Genomic DNA, 22,909 nt, shown 5'->3' on the forward strand with positions numbered 1-22,909 from the left:
CATATGCACTTTAGCACTGATCAGCAGTGGTAAAGTGCCCAGAGTCCTATTGCCAACAACCTCAGGTCAGGAAAAACAAGGGAGGAAGAAGCAAAAAGTTTGGGGATAACCCTGCAAAAAGGGCCATTTCCACCAATGCCGACCACCAACCCTTCATCCTTTCTCACCCAAACCTCTACGTCACAAGAGATTCCCACCACGTACATCCACACCTTGTACTCCTCCAAGGCACTACCTTCTACAACACTTGCTATCCTCCAACATGCCCTCTTTTCCAAACACGCACTCACCGTGGACACTTCATACAACTTGAACAACCCTTCCCCACTTCTTTGACCCCAGTCACTGCTTAAAAGACAGTATCTTCTATTAAGAGTATGTAAGGTTGTCCTAGTCATTTAAGGGTACAATTTCATACCATTATGAGCACTTTAAATCAATAGTTTGTCACATTTGGCTTCATTTGATGTTTGTGAATTGGTATAGTTTCTTTAATTCATGGTTCGCCTACTCTTCTTGAAGTTAAAGTATTTACGTTTTTAAAGCCTTTTAAATTGTGTTTCAAGTATGTATTTATGTTTTTATTTCATGAAGTTCCCCTTTCAGAGATCTCACCTATTCAATAAACTTTTTAAATCTCCATTGCATTCCAAAAAGAAAGTTGAATGTGTATTTTTTTGTGTAATGCCCTCCATTTATTTCCCCAAAACATTGCGTGGCTTTTGACCACTCGCGGCAGATATGATTCGCTGGTGGGAGTCGTGGGCTCGCACGGGTGGAGGTTTAATTTACAAAAAATAAAAGTTAACTTACCTTTGCCAGCCTGTCCTGCGTCGTCAGTCTGTGTCGCCCTCCCCTCTCTTAAGCCAATCACAACGCTGCAATGGCAGCATTGTGCTTGGCTGGGAAGCCAACAACACAGGCGTCTTTGGGGAGGCCATTTTCTCCATGTAGGCTGCAAGCGGCCTACATGGAGAAAATGGAGAATGCGTATGACTGGTTTAGTGGGGCCTGGGGCCGACCAAACAGTCCGCGCCCTCAGAGTGGGCAAGCCATTCCTCCCTTTACCCTACAACAGGACCACCCACCCGCCAGCCCCCAACCAAACCCTTCTGCTTTCTCACAGCGCGAGAAGAAGAAACGTAAAATGGTATTTATAATACCATTTTATGTTTGTGCTTCTCGCACCGCAAGAAAGCAGAGGGGCGACGCTCCTCCACCCACATGCAGGAGCCGCTCCTGCTTCTGATCCAGATCTCACCTTTCCTGGAGTGTCTTGGTGGACTCACAGTCTACACCAAGGCCCTTTCAAGATACATTTTGAATCCTCCGAAACCCTCATTACGAATCAGCTGGAGTGGAATTACTTTATGGAATTTCCATACTCCTGATTGCAAGTGGTCGATTTTTCTAACCCTGTTTTTATTTGGAGGGAGACTGAGAGAACGGGACCATATCTTTACAATGAGTTAATTGCACACAATAAAACCCTATAAGGCTTTTCCCCTCTTTCCCCATTTTGTTCCAACAGAGGGCATAGATGCTCCCCCTGCCAGAAAAACCCATTGTGCGTCTACTTCCTTTCTCCCGCTCACTTACCACCTCACTCCATCCAGTGCTTCCCGCATACATTTATCTCCTGCTTGGAACATGAACTAAATGCATGCATTAAACCCCACGGAATTGGGAATTCCATGTGATTTTATAACTGGAAAAATCAGTCCACACGGTAATTCCCTGTGATTTAATTTGTAATTGCATTGTAATTAAGTGGATATACAGCACGGTAATTGCATGCCCCCTATACAAATCCAGTGAAAACAATTGATAGGGGATGCGGATACTGAGGGAGGGTGATAACTTGCCAAGAGCATTGGAAGGATCTAAATGAATTTGTTATTGTATGTGTACGGGATAGGCTTTCAAATAGAAAGTGTGGTTCAAGATCAATAAACAAAGTCAAAAAAATACTACAAGAGAGGCATGTGCCCAGCAATAAGACATCCCTAGGGCCGTACCATGGGGCGCTCGCCCAGCGCAATGCTGAGGGCCTGTTTGGTCTATTTGCACTAAGGTGCATTCATGTGACCTTGCATTCCTCCAAGTGTGTGCATGATATTACATAGCACAACCCGGAAACAGAAAGAGACAATCCCTGCTCCCTGACTGTGAACTGAGCCATGTAAAAGTAAGCACCTCCTTGGAGCAATATCCAGGGACACGAAGCCACGTTGAGCCCATAAACAGTGCTCTGCGCTGAGCCAGTGCAGCTGCTCGTGATTCGGACCCCTGGAGACAAAACTGCTGCTCATAGATGTACAGCTTTTTGTGTGAATTGGGTTATTAAAGTCTGATTTGCATATATTTACCCATGAATATATAATCCAGCGAGGAATCTTTGCAAAGCTCAGATCTGCAGGTGTTTTCATCGTCCACCGGATGCACGTCAGAAGGTTGCGCGAGTGGAGTGAGCATGGTGTTTATTTGCGAAAGCACATTTTACTTTACTTGTTTTCCCTGTGGCTAAAATATTGTCCCCTTGGAGAACCTGTTTCCCTTACAATTACTTGAAATCAGGGATGTGTGCCCCGTTGTTTCCCGCCCTATTCCCCACTTTTTTCGAATAGTGAATTTGCATGTATCGCACGGATAGGAAATGGACCAGAAAATATCAGGTTTTTTCATGTCGATCACATTTTGACCTCAGACTCCCCCAGTTGGAGCAATTACTTCCGCTTTCCTGGCGCTACAATTGTGAGTCCCTCAATCTACCATAAAGGAGCGTGAAATGTAGGGGGATCCGCAGGCGACATTCGTGCTTAATTTGTAAAATAAGTGCCTTGTTCCTGGCCAGGTCACTGCAGCTTGCACCACCCATTGCCCCTGTCATCGCTGCCAAAACAACTACTACCAAGGCACAAGTCCTAAAAAAAGAAGTGGGGGGACTAACCTAGTTAAGCAGTATGCAAGTGACATCATGGCGCGCTACATCACGACGCGTGACATCACAGCACATGACATCACAGGTATTGACTTCATAGGAAGTGGCATCACAAGCCATGACTTTAATATGTACGTGTGATGTAAAGCGCCCTGACACTCTGCTTCGGGATGAGTAGCGCTATACAATACAAAATAGTGGTATTTAAATTAGTTCACTGCCTCCTCAAGGGGTAGTAAGTGCTATATAAATTACATTTATTTTGTATACATACTGGGAGAGACCAACACATCTGACATTCTTACAGCGCATTCATATCTAGTAAACTGAGCCTGAACAAAGTGAAAAGCTGCCTCTCTTAAGTATGTATGAAGTGCTAACCCTCTGCTGCATTTGCTTCTAGGTATGAGGCTCCTGACTGCTCCCAGCCAGGAGGCTCGAACAAAAGGAGGCCTAATGGCCCCTAAAATTTAGCCTTTGTTATGGGCCCAGCAGGAGTCTAAAATAATAAACGCCGCATTCCCGCCTGCACCGTTGTTGCTTGTTGCAGATGCTAAGCAGACAACGTGCAGGTGCTGCTGAAAGTGTCCCGGTGTTTGGAAATTACACCGGGACGAGTTCGGCACATTACTTAGTGGGGCCCAGCTTCTTGGCAGGGTGGACGCCATCCACCCGCGTGTACCCCCGACTCGTGCCCTGACTACTACGATCTCTCGCGCCTGCAAGTGCCGGTATTAGTCATTTTTAATGTAGATTGTATACATTAACAACCATTGTCTCGCTCCTCTCTAAAGTAAATGAGCAGCGCCACCATGTGGCAGACTGTCCTAAGTGCGGTGTTGAAAATCAACCATCTGTGCCGAGCACTAGATACCATTTAAGTTCTGGTGCTGAGCATGGGAAACCCCAGGCTCAAATTAAGCACTGGACTTTACCAATTATCTATTTTCTAGCTATGGATCAGAGAGTCGACTCCAGTAGATCAGTCTTTTGTGCATGAAGACAGTGTTGTGAAAGCTTGCTTGCCTTACGAATGTGTGGTAGGAAGGGGAAACTGACAAACTAAGCGGAGTTCTAAATTTGCTGTCCTTAGGGCAGGGCAAGCCACTGAAAGCTCGAGCCAATCTCTGGCTCGGCTTGAGGTCCTCTTGGACCCTTAAGCTCAAAGCGAGCCGAGCTTCTGTCTGCCACAAGCGCTGTACCCACATTCATGCTTGAAGTATTCTACTCAAAGCAGTAATCTTTGATGTGAAACGGGCAAGAGAAAGAGATACTCTTGTAGTGATTTAACTGGACGATATGGAACTGCAAACCTGGGATCAGTCGTGCCTTCATAAAATTGTGTGAGCCCTGACAAATATTTTTATTTACTGAGTCTCCTTTGTTTTAATTATCACATATGAGAACACATTCAAGCATGCAAGTTTAGAATGTGTATATACAAAAGGACGGTGCCCCGGAGAAGAATATCCAAGAGATCCAATACGTATTAAACAATTCCTTTATTCGGTTCCAAGTAAAACAAACTCCTCAGCCAACGTGTTTTGTTCACAAGGAACTTCGTCAGGGCGTTTTGTAAAGGGAATTCACTGAACCTGTATCCGTTAATAAAGTCTGATTGGAATTAAATGAAAAAACGCTTTTTACGATCTTTCGACTTACTACACTACCAGCGATACGAACTGGCGACTGCGACTTGAACCTCTCCCAAAGTTGTTATTCGGCGGGATCCTTAATTGTTGTTGGTCCGATATTCAGAGTACTGCCCATACATATTTTAGATATTGGCCATTCAACTTATTGGCCTATTGTGAAGCGGTTTTTCATTTAATTCCAATCAGACTTTAATAACGGATACAGGTTCAGTGAATACCCTTTACAAAATAGCCCTGACGAAGTTCCTTGTGAACGAAACGCGTTGGCCGAGGAGTTTGTTTTAATTGGAACCGAATAAAGGAATTGTTTAATACATATTGGATCTCTTGGATATTCTTCTCTTGTGCACCGTCCTTTTGTATATGAACTTTGGGATCTGCTTTGCAGGAGAGTGTTGGTGCGGCGCAATCTGGATGTATTGTGCACAGGACATGAACACTAATACCATACTTTGAAAGTACTTGTGCATTACCTTGGTCAGCCGTTCTTGTTCCTTCGTGATTAAGTTTAGAATGTGTGCAGTATGAAAACTTCTTGTTTGATTTTATACATTATGCTGCTCCTCTAAGAATCTTGACCACATATTATGGTGGATTCATGTCAAGCGACGTGCCCCTTAGTCCATCAACAGCATTGTTGTATTAGGGGGAGGGAAGCAATGCTTAAAAAGTATCACTTTTAATAAATACCTTCCGAAGCTGTGATTTAATCTGATGTGCTAAGGTGAAACGCTTCCGCATGTTAAAGAAACCTTATAGTATTTTTACAAGATGTTTAAGTGCTAAATAATCTCGGGGCTCGGCTCGTAGAGCCCAGACAGACTTTTGGCTCGACTCTTCCTGTTAATTTGCTGTCTCGCCCTCTTCTACTGTCAATACATTTATCTTATAGTTGCACAGACAAACATTAACACGTTGCTATTAGATAGCAAGATGTTATCATCTCATTCACCACTAGGTGGCAGCAGCTGGTTGAAACAACGTGTAGTAAATGCGTCAATTCTTGTACAACACAAAAATATCTTCCTCTCACGGCCCTGGCTTATTTTTTTCGTTTTATTCGAAAGGTCTCCACATCTGTCAGGTTAGGTTCATCAAACTTGTCTTTTTCTTTTTTGCTGCTAGAGGGGAAGTGCAAAGAAAAAAAAAACTTTGAAAGTTTGGGATTAAAGTTCGTAGAGCTGGAATGCACTTTACTCAAGTGAGAGAGATGGCAAAGGGCTTGATTGACAGCGGGAAACCATCGCCGCGAACTGATCTGAACCGAAAATAAGAATTACGCGCCGTGGGTAATGCAGAGCGGGATGTGGATTTGGCTAGAAAAATTCCTTTAGGTTATCTCTGGGAAGCTCCGGTCTCCAGGGCCATGTGGGAGTCACATCGATTTTCCATGTTCCCTCTTCTGATATAGGCTCCAGACCTTGGCGGAAATGGGAGTGAGACTAAGAATGCGAGAAGGCAATTGCAGTGCGTAATTTGCAATAAATAAATAACTTACAAAAATAATAAATGCAGAGGCCAAAAGTTTTTCTTAGGACCCAGTAGCTTGTGTTGCAAATCGCAGAAATGACGGAAAAAAAGGCTGCCAGATCTTGCTTCCACGTCGTGGCGCTTTCTTCCATCACCCTATACTTCATGTCTTCTTATCTCACTCTTCCCTATAATTAACCCTGGGCAAAGCACTACGCTACGCTCGCAGAGTTTGCGAAGTTTGCACAACTTCGCACTACGCAAACTGCACGTAGCACAGTGCAAACATGCGTAGCGTAGTGCAGCGGTCATTTTTTGCTTGCTTGCGGTCCTCAACGTCAAGTTGGTGACCGCGAGCAAGCAAAATGACATCCTGGCGAGACTTTTTCCTTGTTCGCGATTAGCAACACCGATCGCGAGCATGGAAAATAAATCTCCCGGCAAGATTCTCAACGCGGGGAGGTCAGGTTTCTCATTGAGAGTGGTCGCACATGCTCGCAACCGCTCGCGATGAGAAAATACCAGTCCGCGTTGAGAAAGCTGCAGCTCGAGTAAAAATCTACTCGAGCGGCAGAAAAGTACAGCTCGCACTGTGCAAGATGCCGTTTTCAATGATTGCACAGTGCCGGATGCTTGTCCGCACTGTGCAATCATTGAAAATGACATCTTGCACAGTGCGAACATGCTACTACGCAGTTTGCATAGTGCTCCGCGCAGCTCGCGTAGTGCACTTTGCGTAGCTATGCGTAGCGCTACTTCACACACTATGCCTACCCCTGCCTATAATCCATGTCTATTTATCTCTCTCTTCCCTATAGTTTCTATCAACTTATTGCACTCTTGCAGGTTTCCTTCATCCCTGCTTCCTCCCTTTGTCAATGTTTTCCTACCATCCTCCTCAATCGTTCCTACTTTTTCTGCCCTTCGGTCTTCTGCTCCAGGGCAAGGTCTGATGATGAAAGATAACTCCTGGTCCCCAAACGTGAGTTCTGGTCCCCACCAGCTGCAACCCCATCTTCATTAAGCATTAGCATTTTTAGGTTTCGCTTGAGACAGCGCATGTGCTGTCAGTGACATCTTTTGTTAAAAAAAAAGGCTTAAAATAGACTTAGTGATTCAGAAAAGGGGGTGGTGATGAACAGAGTGCCTGAATTAAGCAGACCACTCTTACCCAGTCCAAAGATCAGGGCTTGATCCATCACCGTTTTTTAGCTCACTGCACCATCCCAGCTCAGAACTTGGCTATATGCAAATTAGTCTGTTCCTGTCCCAGTGCATGATGGGAACAGGGCAAACCAAACTACCAAGCCAATTCTTATACTGGGAAGGAAACAAGCTACCGGGGACCGGTTTCTGGCATTTCAGCCTCGTCGGCCCGGCTTGCTTGAATCCTGATGGTGCAATGAGCAAGGGACTCACATCTGAGTATATTACCACCCCCTTTTCTGAATCAATTTTGGCCACTATAGGTGTGGCAGGGTATACTCAGACATGAGTCCCTTGCTCACAGCTCCATCAGGATTCAAGCAAGCCGGGCCGACGAGGCTGAAATGCCAGAAACCGGTCCCCGGTAGCTTGACTCCTTTCTGGTGAAGAATTGGCTTGGTAGTTTGGTCTGCCCTGTTCCCATGATGCACTGGGCCAGGGACAGACTAATTTGCATATAGCCAGGTTCTGAGCTGGGATGGGGCAGTGAGCTAAATAACGGTGATGGATCAAGCCCTGATCTTTGGACTGGGTAAGAGTGGTCTGCTTAATTCAGACACTCTGTTCATCACCACCCCCTTTTCTGAATTAAAATAGACTTAGAGCGGGCACATTACATACCATTACTTACCATTGATTTGCTAAGATGTCACTCTCATGTCCTAACTTCTTATTGGTCAGCGCTTCCTGCTTCCTTCTGGGCTTCAGTGTTTGTCCCTGCTGTGGAACATGAACCTAGCTTAGATTTCTGTCCGTGGCCAGTGATTTTCTACTGGCTGTAGGTTCATGCAGGTACAATTTTTTTCCTTTACATTTTGCCTGCACTCTTAAAGTGCATGGTCTCTTTAGTTTGACACCCGCCTTCCTTCTGTTGTCTGTTGTTGCTGCTCCCTCCCTCTCCCCTACACCTTCCTCATGCTGCTATCTCCATCTCCCCTACACCTTCCTCATGTTCTTATCTCCCTCGGACAGCGATAGAAGTGCATTAAAACAAGTATGGGAACTGTGAGACTGCATGCAATGGGGCGGGGTCAAACGTGTGGCTAAAAAACTATATATACTATACGTTTTTATTGTCCTTCACCTTCAAGGAGGTACATATTAAATAATGTGCAGCTTAAATGAAAAATGCATTTAAAAAAGTCAAGTTAATCAGTGGGAAATGCACTATTGTACATTATGAAACCTCTATTAATGCACTGCAGAGGTGTATGTGTAACCAGAGAGCCACAGAATTAGATCTAGGTTGGTGCAATGGAGAGTAGTAACTTGTGCATTTTTAGTTCTATGAGGTCCCAGCCTGTGACAGAAAGTACAGTGAATATGTAAGTCATAGTTTTGAACTTGCATTACGCACAGTATAAGACAGAATGCTACAAAACACGCAAAAAGGTTGAAGATATAATGGTGCTTCTAAAATACAGATTTTAGTGACTCCAGAATGTATGTACTTCATTTTTAGGGCTCGCCTGGCGTTGGAGCGCGAAGCGCTCCCGCCAGCGAGTTCTATAGTCACTATCCTCCCTGCCAAGGGAGTGAGAGCTGCTCCAAACCTGGGCACGAGCCGACTCAGGTCCGTGAACGCGCGTGAACGTCAACGTGCACGTTCACGCGCGTCACGCTCCTGTCCTCCCGCGTCTCTTCTGAGGCGCGCTCGAGGCCGACTTGCGGTGTGCTGTTCCAGCGTTAGGTAAGTGAGGGCCGGGGGGGATTTGTTTGCTTGTTTTTTATTTCCCCCTCACTCACTCTCTTTCGCTCGCACTCTGTCTCACTTTCTCTCTTTCTTTTTTATTCCCTCCTCACTCACTTTCGCTCGCACTCTGTCTCTGGCTTTCTCTCCTTTTTTATTCCCACCCACACACTATCTTTTGCTTGCACTCTGTCTCTCGATTTCTCTCTTTCTTATTGTTGATAGCTGTTTACAAGCAATACGACCCCCATCAAACCGGATGTGAAAACCAGAGCAGCTGTTGCTGATAAGTATTCTGCTCGAAGATCAGCTTGTTTTATTTTGTTCCCTGCAACCCTTTGTGGGTTTAAAGTGCAGTGTGAATTTTCTGATGAAATGCAGTTTTTTTTCTCCTTCATGTGTGTCTTAATTTATCTGCACACTAAGCGGGTTTAGTATGGCGCTGTCTCTTCCCTGACACTACCACACACACACATATAAAGTAAATACTGCACTGTTTTGATCATATGCACTGTGCTGCCGCACACATTGCGTCATTGCTAAGCTCTTCCCACTGCGCACCGCACTATGTGCTTTTACCATGGCATGCTGTCCCTTTCCTTGACACCTGTTGTCGGTTTAAACTGCATTCTAACGTTGCCCATTAAAATGCAGTCTTTTTTTTCTTTATCATTGTCTTCGTTGTTCTCCTCTGTAATTGTTAAATGCTTTACGGATTGCACACTGTCCCTTACATGCAATTGAAATATTTCTGTTTTTCAAAAATTATTTTAATTTAAGTTTCATGATGCAGACATTGTTGGTGGTCGTGACTCAGTGTAGCACCACTATTTATTTTAAATATTATCACATCATTTCAAATAGGCCTTCCGGAACCTAAATAAAGCACACAGATCGTCAATGGTATTATTTCTTTTGTTTTTCTAAATACTCCCTTAATCCGTTTGCTGCTGCTGTCGGCGAACGGCCGTCACAAGCACTACCTCTGTAGTGCTGCGCACGTCCGTTGGCCGACGCGGCCTGCTCGCTTAATATAACGTTCCTCACTGGCGTGGAACGTTCAGAGCTGCAATCGGGTTAAGGTATCTTCCCCTCCTAAAAATTTTGGTAGTATTAGCATCGCCATCTGCTCAACAGTTGTTTAAACAGACAGTTACACACACACCAGATACATTCCTTACACACCAGATATGGGGCCTCAAGCAATTCGTTTGGCAAGCTCCTAGGCAGGCCTTTCATCCTTTTCCGTGTCCCTATCTTTTATTACATAGAAATTAGTGGCCTAAAGCTAATCATTGTGTACTTTTAGCCCCATGCTGTGACTAATTACACTTATCAAATCGTTAAAAGTGGCCTTCAGTGTACTTTTGCAAGGAAAACATCAACAGTCTTAACACAGAGAATTGTAACAACTGTAATAGAATTTATCTATTTTATTTCCGGTGTTTGCTTTCTGTGCAAAGCAACCTAATTCAACATTTCCCAATTTAAAATACGATTCACATATTGGATTATAGGTGTCTCACTTAAAACACATAAACATAAAATAAACACTGCAGTGTTTGTAACGTGTGCACATTGCAGCTGAACACAAATTTAAACTACGAACACTTTCGCTCCTTCTTCCAACACCTACTCTTTGGCCGTGCTGTGTAACAGACACATACTTGTTGTGACTGCGTACATGCTTACACATAAACAATTTTCACCTTTAAACTATTGCTTAATTTCAGCCGGGGTCTTCAAGTAAGCACCTTGAAACTTAATCATTAACACCTGCTCTTTGGGCGTGCTGAGTAACAAACGCACACTGGGCGTAAATATGCACACGCTTAAATATTTACACATTTTTGTCATTTAAACTACTGCTCGAATTCAGCCAGGTCTTCTCTTCCCATTTTCTCCTTCATTCTTCCACTCCTTCGCTAATTTCTCTCCATTCTCTCACTCCATCTATTTTTCTCCCTCTTACCCACTCTCGCCACACTTTCAGCCCTTCTCGCATTCTCCTCCTCTTCCCTTCTCATCTGTTTTAGCCCTCCCTCTCATACACTCCTCTCCCTAGCTAGGACAGGTTACAATAAAATGTAATGTATCTCACACTTTTATTCATCTGGGCAAAAAAAAAAAAAGCATTGGCATAGCCAATAGGTCTCGTCATTGGGACCTTATACGTAAAAAAAAAAAACGGAAGTATAAGACTCCACATTTACATTTACTGCATCCTAAATACGAAGCAAATGTAAACGTGAAGTCTTATACTTCAGTTTTTTTTTACTTATAAGGTCCCACAGGCGAGACCTATTGGCTTTGCCAATGCCTGTTGTTACTGAGATAAAACACTATTTGGATCATTAAAACAGGTTTTTCTTTTGTGGTTCTTTATGCTCATGGTACTGCCACCTGCCCCTCCCTTTATTCCTCAAGTCCTTTTAAAGTAAAGCAACCTATTATTGGCCACTTTGTTGTTCTATTTTTTGCATTTTGATTTGAATAAAACATGTTATCATACATAATAGTTCGGGCATGTACAGTGGGCGATCGATGTGTGCCCACACACAATTATTACCATTAGCTGATGGGCATTGAGCTAGCACCGGTACTTAATTAGTAAAACAAGAAGTGTCAGGGCCCTTGTCAGTAGGCCACTGCAGCTTGCACCACGCATTGCCCCTCTCATCGCAATCTGTACGCAGATGTGCCCCCACCACCGAAGTTGCTCTTTGGCGACTCACTTTTCAGTTTCTCTGCTGTATTGAAGTGTTTGAGAAGATTGTTCAGGGCATGCAATGCAAGAACCTTTTGAGCACGGTTCGGGTGGGGGTCTCGTTTTGGTCAGAGTTTGCGCTCAATCGTTTAACGCAATTTGACCATTCCTTAATTAAGTGTGGATCCGGCCTCAATTGACCAAAACTGTGTGATTCTCGCCACGTGACGTCACCTGATTCCCCTAATGTTTAATTCTCATTATGTGCAAAAACAAAAATGAAATGTCTAAGACCCCACTTGACATACATGATCCTCATTTGTCGACCCCGACAAATGTGCGGAAGAAGTTCCAGTGCATACAGACACAAGCATTAAAAATGCAATAGGTCTCGCCTTTCATTAAGTTAAAGCCTTTTGCTTTGCTATACAATACCATTAGCAAAGCAGATGGCTTTAACTTCATCAAAGGCGAGACCTATTGCATTTTCAATGCTTGTTTAAATATTAACTGTCCCCTAAAAGAATGCACTTCACAACTCCGCACTCTTGCACTCCCAGTCCAAAAGAATAAATGTGTCATCCCAAAGCTTCAAGTTATTCCACACATTAAAGCCAGTACAGGCTCCCAAGGACACTTTACAGTTGATATTAATCAGGTGCATTTCTTTCAGGCAAGCAGGCACCCTGGCAAGGAGGCTTGTTGATTGTTTAGTTGTCTGTGTAGGAGACTCACTGATTGACACTTCAGCTGAAGCATTTAAACTACTGGAATTAACCACCCCAGGATGGTTTTCATTTCACCAAAAGTAGGGGAATGTTTCTTTCATAAATTAAAAAAGCATGGGCACTCCGTGCCCCTCCGAACCCACCCACTTCAACCTCTGCCCTTGCACCTTCCTCATATTGTTTCCCCACACCGTTGTCCATTGTTGCTGCTCCCTCCCTCCTCCTGGTCACCTCTCTCATGTTACTTTTCTGACGTTTACTCGGACACCAATGTATTTGCATAGAAACCTCGGTTAGGGAAAGCTGCTTTCATTATTCAAAGGCAAATGACCATAGGTAACACAGCACAGATTGACACTTGCAATGCCACAGGTTAAACTAAAAAGCCAAAATGTGCCACAAACAATACATGCAAACGAATGAAGGAAAACAGCTAGTACCTGGAAGGAAATGTTCTGTCACCTCTAGACATATCTGTCTGTCTTTACCTTTTATTCCTCTTTGTCTTTCTTTTGCTCTCTATTTATCTCCACTTCCATCTTTCATTCTCCTCCACCTATGCCCTCATTTAAAAATGGGTTTGTTGATCACATCCATCACTGTGAAGAACATCGGTCTTCTAACTCCTCCCACTCATCCCTCTGTCCATTGTGGCTTCTCACTCCCCCCTCCCCAGCATGTCCCCAGGTCCGCACTGGCCATAGTGGGCACCGGGCAATCCCCCGGTGCCCCCCACAGGTGGGGGCCGTTTTTGTTACAGGGCCGTTTTTGCAGCATAGTTGCAAAATCGTCTCTGTACCAAAATCGGCCGAACACCGGCCCCGGCAAAGAGCTCGGCTTATTGGAAAAAATTAGTCCCGCTTGTGCCCTGGGGAACCATGACCCCCGCTGCCGGTGGCCACTTGCTGTTTCCTTAGAGGGGCTTCTGAAAGTTTCACCCGCCTGCCCTCAGTGATGCCCTCAGGTTTGTACTGCTTCTCCATGAATAGGTGGATTCCTTCCTGCCCCGTGGACCGGTGATGTATTGTCCCTAAAGTGATGTGCCGGCAGGTTTCCCTGCCAAAGGGGGGGGGGATCACAGCTTCGATGCAGGCCGGGTAGGATATAGGGCTCCTTTATGGGAACCAGAGCATTTGGGGAGACTCGTGGCTTCTGTGGCAGCCGAGGTCAATATCTTTTGGGGAGACCCAGGGCTTCTGCAGACAAAGGGCTTCAGGAGTTGCTGGGAGTCATGTTATCTACTGGCTTTTATATGTAGCATTCAATCAATCCTAGCATTTATAAAGCGCACTACATACCCGTGAGGGTCTCGAGCGCGCTAGGGAGTGGGGAGCTGCTACTGTTCGAAGAGCCAGGTCTTGAGAAGTCTCCTGAAGGTTAGAAGGTCTTTGGTCGGTCTTTGGAAGGTCTTTGGTCTTGGCGGGGAGGTGGGAGAATGATCTGCCACCGGTGGTCACTCTCCGGATGTGGGGGATGGTGGCGAGGGCGTGGTCTGCGGAGCAGAGCTGGTGGGTGTAGGGGCTGAGTCGGCTGTTGAGATACGCTGGTCCGGTGTTGTGGAGTGCCTTGTGTGCGTGGGTGAGGAGCTTGAAGGTTATCCTCCTGTTGATGGGGAGCCAGTGCAGGTCTCTCAGGTGGGGTGTAATGTGGCTGTGGCGAGGAATGTCGAGGATCAGGCGTGCAGAGGCGTTCTGGATGCGTTGGAGCAGTTTCAGGAGTTTGGATGGGGCTCCCTCGTAGAGTGCTTTCCGTAGTCCAGTCTACTGCTGACGAGGGCCTGGGTGACCGTCCTTCTTGATTCGGTGGGGATCCACTTGAAGATCCTGCGAAGCATGCGGAGGGTGTTGAAGCAGGTTGCGTGCATGGTCTGTGGGTGTAGGGGGTGCTCCTAGTGCATTTGGCCACCAGGAGTTGGCTGAAGGGGTGGGTCAGAGGATGAGGACATCAGTCTTGTCGGGGTTCAGTTTCAGTCGGCTGTTTCTCATCCAGTCGGCGACGCCCTTCATTCCTTCGTGAAGGTTAGTTTTGGCGGTGTGAGGGTCTTTGGTGAGGGAGAGAATCAGCTGGGTGTCGTCGACGTAGGAGATGATGTGGAGGTCGTGCCGTCGTGCGACGTGGCGAGCGGTGCCATGTAGACATTGAACAACATTGGGCTGTGGGGTGAGCCTTGGGGTATGCCGCAGATGATCCTGGTGGCTTCGGAGTAGTAGGGGGGAGGCGGACACTCTGTGTTCTGCTGTAGAGAAAGGAGATGGTCCAGTTCAGGGCCTTCTCTTGGATTCTGGCTTTGAAGAGGCGTGTTTGTCGTGTGCGATGGCAGACAGTGTCGAAGGCGGCTGACACGTCCAGGAGGATGAGGGCTGCGGTTTCTCCGTTGTCAAGCAGGGTCCTGATGTCTTCGGTGGAGGCGATGGGGGCTGTTTCGGTGCTGTGGTTGCTGCGGATCCCGGACTGGGACGGGTCCAGGATGCTGTTCTCCTCGATGAAGCCGGTCAGTGGTTTGTTGACGGCCTTTTCGATGACCTGCGCCAGGAACGGGAGCAGGGAGATGGGTCAGAAGTTCTTGAGGTCCTTGTGGTCCGCCTTGGGTTTCTTGAGGAAGGCGTTGATCTCTGCGTGCTTCTAGCTCTCCGGGAAGGTCGCTGTGTTGAAGGAGATGTTGGTGGTTTTCCGGAGATGGGGTGCAATGATGCTGCTGGCTTTGTTGAAGATGTGGTGTTGGCAGGGGTCTTCCGGGGATCCGGAGTGGATGGTGTTCATGATCTTGATGGTGTCGTCGTCGTTGATGTTGGTCCAGGAGAGCAGGCGGTTGGTGCGGGTGGTGGTCGTGGGAGCGGGGGTCTCAGCGGTTTCCGGAGAGGTGACAGCGTCGAAGCTGTCATGCATGTCTGTGATCTTGCGATGGAAGAAAGTGGCCAGCAAGTCGATCAGGTCTTGTGAAGGTGTGATGTTGGTGTTGGAGCTGGGGTTGGAGAATTCCTTCACGCTGTTGAAGAGCTCTTTGCTGTTGTGTGCATTGTTGTCTAGGCGGTCAGTGAAGGAGGTCCTTTTGGCGGATCTGATGAGGTGGTGTCGTCTGCAGGTGACCTTCTGTGGGCTGTGTAGCTTTCCGGTGTTCGTTCCCGGATCCAGCTTTTTTTTTGTTTTTGACCTGTTCGCTTGGAGGCCTGGAGGTCTTCGGTGAACCAGCTGGCTTTCTTGCTGGTGTGGGTGTTGGAGGGTTTCTTGAGTGGGGCGAGGGTGTTGGCGCAGTCGTTGATCCACTGTCTGAGGTTACAGGCTGTGGTGTCTGGGTCGGTCAGATCTGCGGGTGGGCTCTGGGCGAGGGTGGTGGTTAGCTGGTCTTCGGTGACTTTGCTCCAGTGGTGACGAGGCATCTGCTGGGTGTGGTGGTGCGTGGTGGATTTCCGGAAGGTGAAGTGGATGCAGCGGTGGTCGGATCAGTGGAGTTCGGTGGTGTGGTTGAAGAAGACGTGGGAGCTTTCTGAGAAGATGGGGTCAAGCGTGTGGCCGGTGGAGTGGGTGGGTGGGTGTTGTGATGAGTTGTCTGAGTCCGAGGTTGTTGATCAGGGTGGAATAGTTGGAGTCGTTGTTGTTCTCGAGGTGGAATTTCAGGTCCCAGAGGAGGATGTAGTATGTGGAGGCGATGGCGGGCGTGTTTGCTGATGAAGTCGGCGATGGAGTCACTGAACTGCGGTCGGGGTCCAGGGGGTCTGTAGATGAGGGTACCTCTGAGTGTGGTGTTTGGGTCAGTGTGGATCTGGAAGTGCAGGTATTCGGCGTAGCTGAGGGTGTCGTCGGTGCATGTCAAGATTTTGAGTGTTCCTGTGGACGAGGGCAATTCCTCCTCCTACTCCATTGGTGCGGGCATTGCGGGTGATCTTGTAGCCTTCTGGGATGGCTATGGAGATGTCTGGTGCAGAGAAGGGGTTCTGCCAGGTCTCCGTCAGGAACGCGACGTCTGGGCCGTTGTTGTCGAGTAGGTCCCAGAGTTCGACGGCTTGTTAGCGGGCAGAGTGGGTGTTGAGCAGGATGCATCTGAGGAAGTTGTGTTCTTCAGTAGGTGGGTTGGCAGTCCAGATGCTGGTGAAGCTGCAGTTCCGGCAGGAGAAGGGTCCTTGGGTGCGCTTCAGGATGGCCAGGCAGCAGGTGTGTGATTGTCCGGCGTTGAGTGCATGGAAGATGCTGGAGTCGTAGCAGAGGCATGCGTCGTGGCGTTAGCGGGGCCAGGGGTTCTGGTGCTGGGCGCGGTCCAGGCGCGGACGGGTGCAGGCGGGATGACCTTAGGCGCACCTTTGGCTCTGCCACTGCGCGGCCTCCATATGAGGGAATGTGGGAAGGAGGAGTAGCTTGGAGGCGGGAGCGGGGCGGCAAATGGGAAGCAGGGGACGGGGCCGCAGGGACACTGCAGCGGGAAAAACCGGGCGAGGGACGGCAAAGGGGCCGCTTGAGAACTAGGCACACAGGAAGGGAAAACAAGATGGGCACGGAAAGAAAACAAGCTAGGCACAGTGGGGTAAACAAAGTCACGGCAAAACAAAGCCACGGCAAAAACAAGTTTATTTATTTATGTATTTATTATTACAATTTATAAAGCGCATACGTATGCCCGTGGGCGTCTTGGCGCTAAGATTTCACATTAGTGGCAGCATATCATGAAAAGGAGGAAGCGGACTCATTACTGGTTAAACAACCACGTCCTCAACAGTTTCCTGAACTGGAGAAGGGATTGACTCGATCTAATTGTTAATGGAAGAGAGTTCCAGAGTCTGGCTGCTGTCACCGTAAAGCGCCTGTCTCCCCAGGTGACCGTCCTAGTACGAGGTACCGCTAATTGATGCAGCGTCGTCGATCTTAGTTGTCTGGACGGACGGTAAGTAGAAAGCTGCTCTTGGAGAAACTTTGGCCCTTGGTTATGAATAGCTTTGAAAGTCAGGCAAAGTGATTTAAATGTAATCTGGTTTTTGATTGTTAGCCAGTGGTAACTTCTGATTGTTTGACTGATCGGTTTAAATTTAGGGGTCCTGGAGAGTAATCTTGCTGCCGCGTTCTGAATCATTTGTAGTTTGGAGATTACCCGGGCTTGTGCACTGGCAAATAGGCCATTGCAGTAATCCAATGAAGAAAGCACAAGTGTGCTCACCACCGTTTTTCCAGCGCTTTCTGAGAGAAACGGGATAATCTTTCTTATAAGTCTGAGTTTATGATGTGCATTTGCCACTGTTTGATTAGCGAGTGCCGCAAAATTAAGCTTCTCATCAAAGACAATTCCCAGATTTCTGTCCCTTGCGGATGGCGTTGGTAAGGCTCCCAAGGATGGAGGCCACCAAACTGATGACCATTGTGGGGAGATCCTCCCAAAAATGACCACCTCCGTCTTCTCGGAGTTCAGCCTGAGGCAGTTGGCATTCTTCCAGTCTTTAATTGCTGACATACCCTCCTGGAAGCGTGCCGCCACCTGTTCTCCATCGTTGTTAATAGCAAGCACCAGCTGAGTATCATCAGCATAGGAGGTAAGGCTCATCTGGTAGGTTTTAATAACTCTTGCTAAGTCCGACACATAGATATTGAAAAGTGACTTAGAGATGAGCCTTGGGGAACTCCACAGGGTAGAGCAAGCTCTGGCGATTTAAATGGTCCCAGCGTTACAGCTTGTGTTCTGCTGGAGAGAAACGAGGCAAGCAGGTCCCTTGCTCTAGATAGAATGCCCAGATTTCCGACACGGTCAATCAAGATGGAATGATTGACCGTGTCGAAAGCCACCGATAGGTCCAGCAGTATAAGGACTGCTGTCCCTCCCTGATCTCTGATGGTTCTGATGTCATCAGCGGCTTTGATAAGGGCCGTCTCGGTGCCATGGAGCTTGCGGAACCCAAACTGTGAATCATCTAGCAGATTGTTTTGCTCGATATAGTCGGACAACTGAACATTCATTGCCCTCTCGAGCACTTTGGCTAGAAACGGCAGATTTGCTATTGGTCTGTAATTCTTCAGCAGGCCCTTGTCTAGACATGGTTTTTTAAGGAGCGGTTTTAAAAGAGTGTTTTTCAGCATGTCCGGGTATGTCCCTGACGTCAGTATCACATTGCAGACTAGTGTGATAACTTCGCTGATGAAATCAATTACCGGCAGATAAACTTTGGGGGGGCACGGATCCAAGGCTGATCTTGTTTTTATAGACTGCATGATGTCCCTCGTTTGTTCCTCCTTCAGTCCATAAAATTGAACTAGTGAGCAAGCAGGAGGTTTAATGTATGTCGCTAGAGGGACCGGTGTATCCTTAGCAGTAAACTCTGAGTAAATGTAATTGACTTTGGCAAAGAAGAAATTAGCCAAAGAATCACAGAGAGCCTGCGATGGAATAGGAGCTATATCTGAGGACTCCCAGCCAGTTGTTTCACTACATCATATAGCTGTTTGCTGGAGTTCTTTGCATTATCAATTTGATCTCCCAAAAACTTCTTTTTGGTCTCAGTGATTATTTTTTTTATAGATAAGTTGTGTCTCCTTATAACGTAGTTTACTAACCTGATCGTAAGACCTATGCCAGTATTTTTCGTGCTTTCTGCATTCTTGCTTTTGTTTCCTTAGTTCTTCTGTGAACCAAGGTGCCGAAGGCACCGTTCTATTTCTTGAAATGGTCTTGGATGGAACCAATAAGTCCGTCGCATTCCCTATCCAGTCTGAAAATTGTTTGGCGGCTAAATTAGCATCCGTGGATATAGTAGGGCGGGTTTTGATCAGCAACTCTGTGAGAGCTACATTATCTATGTCCTTCCATACTTTAAAAGGCTCTTGATTTAAGTGGGCCTGTCTGATTGAGGGAGCGTCAGTGATGGAAAAAACACAGAGAATGGCGTAATGATCAGACCATGTGAGGGGCAAGATACCCTGGACTGTTATCCCATTTATATTGGAAAAAATGCCATCCAAAGTGTGGCCGGTCTCATGTGTGGGAGCATTAGCCATTTGAACCAGCCCCAAGCTTTCCAGGTCGTTCATTAGTGCTTGGGAGTCCGCATCATCCCTCTTCTCTAAATAGAAATTCAAGTCCCCCAATACTACAAAGGAGTTCTCGGTCACCAATGATTCAATCAATGAATTAAGATTGGCCAGGAAAACAGAGAGTGGACCAGGCGGTCTGTACATAAGTACTCCCTTAAGATTATACGAGGGAGTCACCTTAATGGCGAATTGAAAAGCTTCACAGCTTGTAGACAAATCGGGAATATTCTGACTTAGAAGCTGTTTCGAGTAATAACCGCTAATCCTCCTCCTTTCTTTCCCTGTCTATCTAGTCGATGTACCGTATAACCCTGCAGTACAGCGACCACCACATCTGGGTCTGATTCGGCGTCCATCCAGGTCTCGGTAATAAATAATGTGTCTATGTTCTTGTCTAGAATCAGATCTTGAATTTCCTGTCTGTGCCTTCCCAGGGATCTGGCATTAATAAGTGCAATAATCACTTTCCTGGTTTTGTTGTCGGAACCTAACTTGGTGCGAGCTTTGCTATTAATAAAAGGTAAGAGGGAAGCGCAACTGGGACAGGTAGAAATTACCGTATGAGAAATGAACTCAGGATCATATTGGGGGCAGGTGCTACATTGGACTGACCTTAGCTGTAGGAGATCAGCGGCAGAGTAGAGAATGTGCTCAGCTGTCCTATCTGGACCAGGGGTCATGGCCCTCGGCCCGGTCTCGGCGCGGACGGGCGCAGACGGGCTTGCCTTTGGCGGGCCGCCGGCGCGCCCGCTGCGCCCGCCCGCTGCGCGGACGAGATCACGTCGTCCTTATATCCAGTGTGGAGGAGGGTGGCATGCGGCCAGCAACTGGACCGCAACCCTTTCCCCACCCAGTATGGCGGCTGTGAGCACTCTCTCCACAGCGTCAGCACGTAGTCTGCTGCGCTGGGAGATGCGGTGTGAGCAGAGATGAGGCTGCTTGGTTTAAAAACTTAGCAAAAACTGTTGGGCACAGGAAAGGAAACAAGTCAGGCACAGTGGAGTAAAACAGAGTTTAGGTAACAATGCGGGTACAGGCGGCGAGGCAGGCAGGCAAGACAGGCAGAGCCGTGCTGCAGCATGTGGAGCGACCTGCCTGCAAGCAGGATCAGAGGTCAGAGCATTGACCCGTCTCGATTTTTCTTTAGTAACTGGATTGGCTGAGTTTTATTTTTAATAGCTTTTGTTGATGGGATCTTTGCTTTTTCTAGCACTTTGTACATTAGAGGTCTTTTCTGATAGACGAACTGAAATGTGTGTACACTCAGTAACTCCTTATAAATAAGTTTACCCAAGAAATCAATTATTCACTAAGTACTGAAAAGGATACAACTTACAGTAGAAACAGAAATAGCTCAATGCTAACGTTCTACTGTTTTTTTGATTACTCTTACCAAGAAACAGAGTTTCAGTAAAAATGCGGATTTGTTATCATTATAGAAATGTGCTATTCATTTTAGTTCATGTTCAGTAGGGACTGCACATAAGATGAATGGTAAAAAGGTGTACATTATAAAAGCGCTCAATTCACCATGTCAGTCATTTTTAGGTCGAGGGACCATACGGCTTGGCCGTAGGCCAAGACCGGAAGTCCGGAGAATTATTGTTGTTTAGTGTGGCAGCTTAAACCCGCCTCTGTCCTCGTCTCTCCTCCATTGGCTGGCTTCCTAAACGGAGGCCAGCCATTGGTGTAAAAAGTTCAGTCGGGTCGGGGACAATCGATATTTGCCCGGCGGTATTGCCTCTGTGACCCTCTAGTTATTTAAATCAATGAAGAGGCAGGCGCTGGAGACTGGAAAGCAGGAAACAAGGTTTTTTATTCTCTCCGGAGGAGAACACAACGAAACGGACAGAAGGTATCGTTCTGAGGTGCTCTAACTGTATTCCTGAGGCCTGGCCTCTTATACACACATTTATGACTTTATTGTAGATTACACATACATGTTAAAGCTTTGATGTACGGAAAAGACATTCTCGGAACTCCCCTTTGGGCCCGTTCCCACACACATTTACAGTTGAAGTCCCCACCCTAGTCACAACAGGTGATGAGCATCGCGCAGCTGGATAATCCGCCGATTCACGGAATGTGGGGGGTTTGATCGGATCTCATGGGGTGGGGGCTTTGATCAACCCGGGGATTCTTTGATGGGGGAAGCTTTCTATTGTACGGGGAGGGGCAAAGATGGTATCGGCAGAGCTGGGTGTCGGCCTGGGAACGGGGAAGACAAAACGGGCACACGGGGAAAAAGGGGGTTTGCATCTAAGGGCCGGAGATCATGAAAGGGAAGCAGGGAGGTGTCGCGCTGGGAACAGGATGAAGGCCTGGGGCAGAGCAGCGCCGAAGAGGGGTTTATGACTCAAGGCAGGTGCAAGCAGGGGGTGGTCAGCGTGCAGGCTTAGCGAAGGCAAAGGGCTATGTCAGGGGCCAGCGGCATGCAAAAGGGTTCGTTCTGATCGGGGCATCTTAAAATGGCGGGCGCGCACGACAAAAGTGTGGCATCAGGGGAAGAGGCAAGATGGCGCAGATAATGTTCACCAAAACGTACTAATTTTCAACAGTCCTCCCTTTAACATATTCAAGACATCTTGCTGGTTCATTTTCTACTTGGTTCTACTGTGGTGGGCATGGGAGAAAGAAAACGGTAGGAACCCTAGATGAAAAAAGTTGTAAACAATACATTTTAACATTTCTAGTTTTTAGGAGGTGGGCCTATTTGATAAACTTTGATACACTTGTTCAGCAGGAAAGTCATAGGAATGTAATACAAAAAATGGTTCTGTAGTGAGCAGCAAGTACATATCATAACGTGAACTGGCAGGTTAATACATATTTCAGATTCGGCTTGGAGCAGGATCAATACAATGGCGGCTGGGAGAGAAATGAGGCATAGAAAAAACGGTGATTGAGGATGTCAAATGTTCGAAGTTTACGAGTTCTCATTGTTCTTTGTGGTCTTTCGTTGGCGCTGTTGAGCACCGGCGGTGGAGCTACAGGTCCAGCTCTGTTCTAAGTTCTGCGTTGCAGGGCACGACCCTCTCCTCGCGTTTCTGGTCGGAAAAAGGTCCTTTTCGCCCTGTGTCCTTTGAGGTGATTGTCAGAAAGTTCAGATGGAAGAAGAGCGTACAAAAACAGTCCATAGGGTAGGTCAGAGGAAAAGGGGGATGGAGCAAGGCCAAATTAGGGACAAACTAAGGGAACGAGAGACTTCAAACAGGCGAGCGCGTGACCGAATTCAGAGAGCGGGGACTTGTCGACAGGCTCTGGACATCGAGCAGGGGCATCAGGTCGACCCTTTCTTCTCATGTTGTCGAAAACAGTGCCTCGTCCTGCAGCTCTTTTCTGTCGTGGTCTCGCCTTGGCTAATGTCGCAGGTGTTCCTTAGTCTGCAGTCAGGTCTCGTGCTCCCACATCCGGTCCTTCTCTCCTCCAACAGCAGTACCCTTAAACAAGTTTGAAAAGACAGTCTTTAGAGAGTTTGCAGATGAAGATAATCAAAAAGTCTATTTC

At 47.0% G+C, this 22,909-nt stretch overlaps 1 protein-coding gene across 1 annotated transcript in view; it reads left to right on the forward strand.

Moving 5' to 3' along the window:
* SARDH (sarcosine dehydrogenase) overlaps positions 1-22,909 on the forward strand; it is a 741,717-nt gene that overhangs the window by 191,964 nt on the left and 526,844 nt on the right. The window lies entirely within an intron of this gene.

Source organism: Lissotriton helveticus, chromosome 5_1 (assembly GCF_964261635.1).
Source record: "Lissotriton helveticus chromosome 5_1, aLisHel1.1, whole genome shotgun sequence".
NCBI classification, from domain to species: Eukaryota; Metazoa; Chordata; class Amphibia; order Caudata; family Salamandridae; genus Lissotriton; species Lissotriton helveticus.